We start from the raw sequence: 6849 nt of genomic DNA, 5'->3' as shown, positions 1-6849 counted from the left end.
CTGCTGCGCGAGCTGCAAGGGGACGCCCGGGAGGTCGGCGGACGGGCGACGCAAGGGCTCCCTACCCTGCGAGAACGCGAGGAGGCGGCAAGGCAGGCGGCAGCGGAGGCCGAAGCCACCGCCCTGGCGGAGGCAAGGGCGGCAGCGCGACGGCAAAGGGAAGACGAAGCCGGCCTCGGCGGGGCTGGAGCAGCGGGTGGCGCCGAAGCAGCGAAAGGTGCCTTTGGGGGAGCCACTACCCATTACCCAACTGGACGGGAAATGCGCCCCGGGGGGGGAGGCCACGGTCAAAACGCTCCCTATGGACTTGGACGTAGAAAAACATTGGGAGCAAATTCAACCCCTGGTAGCACCCCACTCCGCATTCCCGTGCGTCCTGGGGCTGGATTGGTTGAGGGAGCACGATCCCACGGTGAAGTGGAAAAAGGGAGCGGTAAAATTCTCCTCACCCCGATGCAAGCAGCATGTGCGCCCCCAGCCCAGCCGGGTTGTGGCCGCGGTTTCCACTGTGGGGGGGGAGGCCATTCCCCAGGATTATCGAGACTTTGCAGATGTTTTCGCAGAGGCGGAGTGCGATCAACTCCCACCCCACCGAAAAACGGACTGTGCTATCGAGTTAAAGAAGGGGGAACCTCTCCCTAAAGCCAAACTATATTCAATGAGTCCTAGGGAAATGAAGGAACTTAGAGAGTTCTTGGACAAAAACTTAGCCCGGGGATTTATCAGACCAGCGACCTCGCCTTTGGCGGCCCCGGTCCTCTTTGTGAAAAAGAAGGACGGCTCTCTGCGCCTCTGCACCGACTACAGGGGGCTGAATGCCGTCTCCACCTGTAATGCCTACCCCCTGCCTTTGATTAAGGACCTGCTGGGACATTTGGGAAGGGCCCGGATCTTTACAAAGCTGGATTTGAGGGAAGCCTACTACCGGGTCCGGATAAAGAAGGGGCATGAATATTTGACCGCCTTTAACACCCCTTTGGGCCAATTTGAGTACACCGTAATGCCTTTTGGCTTAGCCGGCTCTCCGGGCGTGTTCATGAACATGATTAATGAGATTATGCATGATTTATTGTATCAGGGGGTGTTGGTGTACATTGATGATATTTTGGTGTACTCTGAAAATGTGGATGAGCTTGCTAAGTTGGTCCGCGAAGTGCTCCGCCGTCTGCGGAAGCACAAGTTGTTTGCTAAACTTTCTAAGTGTGAGTTTCACCGGGACTTGGTGGAATTCTTGGGCTTCCGGGTCTCCCAGGCTGGAATTGAGATGGACCCAGGAAAAGTGCGTGACTTGCTGTCCTGGGAGCCGCCCCGCACACGGCGGCAATTACAATGCTTCTTAGGATTTGCAAACTTTTACAGGACATTCATCCCTAATTTTGCAAAGGTGGCATTGCCTCTCACTGACTTGCTAAAAACTAAGGAGGGGGGAAAAGCGGCAAGTCGGCCAAGCGCCCCGCTCCGATGGACCCCCCAGTGTCAGGAGGCCTTCGAGAAGCTGAAGCTCCTGTTTACGTCTGAGCCCGTACTGGCTCATGCTGACCCAACTAAGCAATTCACCGTGCAAGTAGATTCCTCGGATGTGGCAATGGGGGCCGTAATTCTACAGGAGGGGGAGGATGGAAAGCTGCACCCGTTAGCTTATTTGTCAAAGAAATTCTCTGGGGCGGAACGAAATTGGGCAATTTGGGAAAAAGAGGCAGCCGCAGTAAAACTAGCCCTGGCTACCTGGAGGCATTGGTTAGAGGGGTCCGCCATCCCCTTCGTAGTTTGGACAGACCATAAGAATCTTCAGGCGCTCAAACAGCCCCGCTCGCTTTCTGCCAAGCAAATGCGGTGGGCGGAGTTTTTCTCTCGCTTCAACTTTACTCTCAAGCATCTGCCAGGCAAACTGAACTTTTTGGCAGACGCCCTGTCGCGCTTGCCCCAGTACAACAGCAAACGCGACCCATTGGTGGACACGGTGTTCACTCCCGCCCAACTGGGAATGGCCGCGGTGACGCGCAGTCAAACCAGGACGGGAAACTCAATCCCGGGTGGGTGGGTCCAGAAGGAGGTGCTTCAAGACTCCGAGTTCACCTCTCTCCACCCCGACTTAATCGAGAAGGGGGGCCTGTTTTTTAAAGGGGAAAGGCTTTATGTCCCAGCCAAGGCGCGAGGGGACGTTTTGAAACTTTGTCATGATGCCAAAACCACCGGACATTTTGGGTTTGTGAAAACTCTGCACCTGGTCAGAAGACACTATTGGTGGCCTACACTGCGGACCGATGTGGAAAAATATGTGCAGGGGTGTCCCACCTGCCTGGTTTCCAAACCCGCGGGGGGAAAGAAGAAAGGGTTGCTGCAGCCCCTACCCACCCCCTCTTGCCCTTGGTCTGATGTCACCATGGACTTTATTACAGACTTGCCGCCCAGCCAGGGCAAATCAGTGATCTGGGTGGTAGTGGATGCGTTTTCCAAGCAAGCCCATTTTATCCCCTGTGCAGGCTTGCCCTCAGCGGCCAAATTGGCCTCCATGTTTGTAAACCACATAATACGCCTACATGGGATCCCGAGGCGTCTTCTCACAGATAGGGGGCCACAGTTCGTTGCCAAGTTCTGGTGGGAGCTCCTGAGGTTGTTGGGGGTGGAGCAAGCCTTGACATCGGGCTATCACCCTGAATCTAATGGCCAGACCGAAAGAGTGAACCAGATTCTGGAACAGTATTTGCGCTGTTTTATTAACCACCAGCAGGACGATTGGGTTGCTCTCTTGCTGAATTTGCCTATAACAATGGGGCACATGCTTCCACAGGGGTGTCTCCGTTCAAAATAGTGTACGGGACTGACTTAGTGGCAGCCCCCACTTGGGAATTAAAATCCACCGAAGCCCCAGAAGTCACCCGGTGGGCTGCATCTATCAGTGCAGGCTGGCCTGACATTGTTTCCAGTCTTAAGGCTGCTAAACAAGCTTACAAACAACAAGCTGACAAGAAACGGTCCCCTGCTCCCGCCTGGAAAGTGGGAGACCTTGCCTATTTGTCAACAAAAAACCTGCGCTGTCAACAGAAGTCCAAGAAATTGGGTCCTAAATATGTGGGGCCCTTTCCAATTGTGAAACTGATCAACGCTGTAACTGTAGAGTTGTCTCTGCCTAAAACTTACAGGAATGTGCATCCGGTTTTTCATTCCAGCCTGCTGCGAAGAGCTCCGGTCCCGGATGTGTGGCACCCCCCCCCTGTCCACGCCTGTGCCAATCTACATCGATAAAGACACCCAGTACGATGTCAATCAAATATTGGACTCTCGTGTACACAAGGGTCGCCTCCAATACTTGGTGGATTGGAAAGATTTTCCTTCAGGGGACAGAGAGTGGGTGGAGGCAGAGAATGTAAAAGCTCCTCGCCTCCTCCGGGCTTTCCACCGAGCATTCCCTGATTGCTCCCGCCCGGTGGATGCAGGGTAAAGGAGGGGGAGTCTCTTTAAGTGCGGAGGGATGTCAGGATTGTAGAATTCCTGTCATAAATTAGCCTGAGTCCCTCCATGTCAGTTATATGGTTTTATATTGCTTGCCTGGCTGCCCCAGGTCCTGTATCTTTGCTAGTGTTAACAATTTGTTTGGATAATCTTATCTCATGTTTGGGGCCTCTCGGAAGAGCCTGGGTTTGTTGTCACCTCTTCAAGGCTATGAGAATGTATGTCTGTTTTCTTTACACATGTGGTTATTCTCTTGCTCCCCTCCCTTGGGAACTGTCAAGTTTTGGGCGGGAGAAATGTATTGATAAGCTGAGGCAAATCTGTACTCTAGTCAGATTTGACTTTTCAGTCCTATGCCTTGTAGTAATTTCCAATAAAGCTTTCTTTAATTAAGAAGCCTGTTGTGAGTTCTCTTCAAGCTTGACACTTCTTAATGCCCCAAGACATAGAAGACATAGTAGAGATGGTGCACAGAGAGGAAATTGTCGGTACCAATTTGTAATCTGAAAGGAACTGGCACACACCAAGCTCCACGGCAAGCCCTCACAGAGCTAGGGTTGCCAGCTTCCAGGTGAGTAACCACAAAGAAAAGTGGGACGGTTTGTAGTTATACACTGAGCAGCTAAGGAAACTTGTCCCTTAGGCTGTCTATAGACAAGCATCTCCATTGGCCAGATCACATATTAAGAATTCTTTTGCGTAGTTAAAGTGTTATACATTCCCACTTGGAATCAGTGGTTCACAATCTTGTGGTCCCAATGACAAATGGGGTCTCCTGGCCCCTTCTGTGGGGTCACCAGATTGGTGGATGCCGCCAGCACCGCAGTTGGGTTCGCGGACTGATGATGGTTGAGAACCGCTGGTCTGCAGCTTTGCAGCTTCATATATACACAACCTAGGCAGCAGTAGCAGCTGGCGGTTGGCGGTTGGCGGTGGTGGCCGGTGGCAGAGGAGCCATAGCACGGCTGCCTCCTGGGTCATCTAGTCCAACCCCCTGCACTATGCAGGACACTCACAACCTTCTCGCTCACACACTGTCACCTGCCACCCCCTTGAACCTTCCCAGAATCAGCCTCTCTGTCAGATGGCTATCCAGCCTCTGTTTGAAAGTCTCCAAAGATGGAGAACCCACCACCTCCCGAGGAAGCCTGTTCCACTGAGGAACCGCTCTAACTGTCAGGAACGTCTTCCAGGTGTTTAGAGCCAGTATGGTGTAGTGGTTAGGAGTGCGGACTTCTAATCTGGCATGCCGGGTTCGATTCTGCGCTCCCCCAGATGCGCTCCCCCCAGCTGGGTGACCTTGGGCTCGCCACGGCACTGATAAAACTGTTCTGACCGAGCAGTGATATCAGGGCTCTCTCAGCCTCACCCACCCCACAGGGTGTCTGTCGTGGGGAGAGGAATGGAAAGGTGACTGTAAGCCGCTTTGAGCTTCCTTCGGGTAGGGAAAAGCGGCATATAAGAACCAACTCTTCTTCTCTTCTTCTTCTTCTTCTAGATGTAATTTCTTTTGAATTAATTTCATCCCATTCATTCTGGTCAGTCTCTCTGCGGCAAGAGAGAACAACTCTGCTCCATCCTTCATATGGCACCTTTTTATATACTTGAAGATGGTTATCAGATCCCCTCTCAGTCGCCCCCTCTCCAGGCTAAACAGATCAAGCTCCCTCGACCTTTCTTCATACGTCTTGGTCTCCAAACCCCTCACCATCTTTGTTGCCCTCCTCTGGACACACTCAAATTTGTCAACATCCCTCTTCAACTGGGGTGCCCAAAACTGAACACAGTACTCCAAGTGAGGTCGAACCAGAGCAGAGTAAAGCGGTACCATCACCTCCCGTGATCTGGACACGATACTCCGTTTGATACAGCCCAAAATCCCATTTGCCTTCTTAGCCACCGAGTCACACTGCTGACTCATGTTCTATGTATGGTCCACTAAGACTCCTAGATCCTTTTCGCACATCCTACTGCCAAGACACGTCTCCCCCATCCTATATTGGTGTATTTGGTTTTTCCTACCTAAATGCAGAACTTTACATTATACCAGTCGAATAGTTGTGAGAGGACAACCAAAGAGGAAAAGTTTGAAAACGGGACACATCTAGAGACAGCTTCAGTTGGGAACTTCACATTAAATGAAAAGAAAAACAAGGGTCAGTGCAGTGAGGAAGATCTATATAGGGCCCCTTCCAGGATGGAGCAGTATGTGTCAGGATCAGTCCCTGCTCTCTGCCATGATTACTGTTCAGTGAACCTGTCTGACTCCATCTTGTATGCTGTGTCTGTGCTGTGCCTTTGTTGGAATGTTCCCATGTAACCAAAACGTTCCCATGTAACCAAAGCCCCTGCTTGTAGTTTTCCTTTGATTCCCCATTGCTTTGATCCTTGCATTTTCACACTGCATATTCTCCCTACTGTGAAACAATGTTGCCCGGTTCCTGTAAACAGCTTATCAGCTAGCCTGAGGTGCTGGCCTGACCAAGGCTGCGCTAACTTCAACACCTTGGCAGGAAGCCTGGGATGGCACCTGGGTGAGGGGCTCCCCCCCTCCCTTGGGAACGCTCAAGTTTTGGGCAGGAGAAAAGTATTGATAAGGGCCTGCTGTTCTTGTAGTGAACAGATTTGACTTCGAACGTTATAGTGATCTGATCTACTGCCAATTAAAGCTTTCTTCTTATAGAAGTTTTGGTTGTGAGTTTTGTCAGCGCTTGACAGTATGAGTGGTAATTTGCAGGTTTCACCTTTCATAGAATCATAGATTTTATGACTGGTTGTGTTATGTTTTATGTCTGGGGGTTTTACTGAGTTTTATATTGGACAGTTGTAACCCGCCACGAGCCGTTTGGGAGTGGTGAGTAATAAATCTAAATAATAATAAAAAGAGACAAGTTTTTCAATTTGTATAGGTTTATTCATTGCAAAGACATATTCTGTAAAATATTGATATAGTTTAGAGCGCTGGAGATCTAGAGGGCTGGAGTGCAGCACATCCAAATCACAAGATGCCCCAGTCCCATTGTGTACCACATTGGTCAGACTACAGCTGGAGTACTGTGTGCAGTCAGGAGGCCTTACTACCAAAAGGATGTGAATGAAATAGACAGGTTTCAGAGGGGAGCAATGATCTGGGCTGGAGACCAAGCCCTCTGAAGAGGCTGGGAGATTTGGGAATGTTCAGCCTGGCAAAGAGGAGATCAAAAGGGGACATGATTACTCTGTTAAAGTATTTGAAAGGTTGTCACTTGGACCGTTTATGCACTGGAGGTTTCATGCTGGGCTGCAGGCTGCAGTTTTAGTTATGGCAGGTTGCCCCTCCTCTTCCTGCAACCACATGGGGGAGCATTTGGCCTGGTGCACCTCATCAGCCCCCGATCTGTGCTCCTGATGGGGGGT

The sequence above is a fragment of the Paroedura picta genome, chromosome 1 (genome assembly GCF_049243985.1).
Source record: "Paroedura picta isolate Pp20150507F chromosome 1, Ppicta_v3.0, whole genome shotgun sequence".
Classification (NCBI taxonomy): Eukaryota; Metazoa; Chordata; class Lepidosauria; order Squamata; family Gekkonidae; genus Paroedura; species Paroedura picta.
This window is presented reverse-complemented; position numbering follows the sequence as displayed.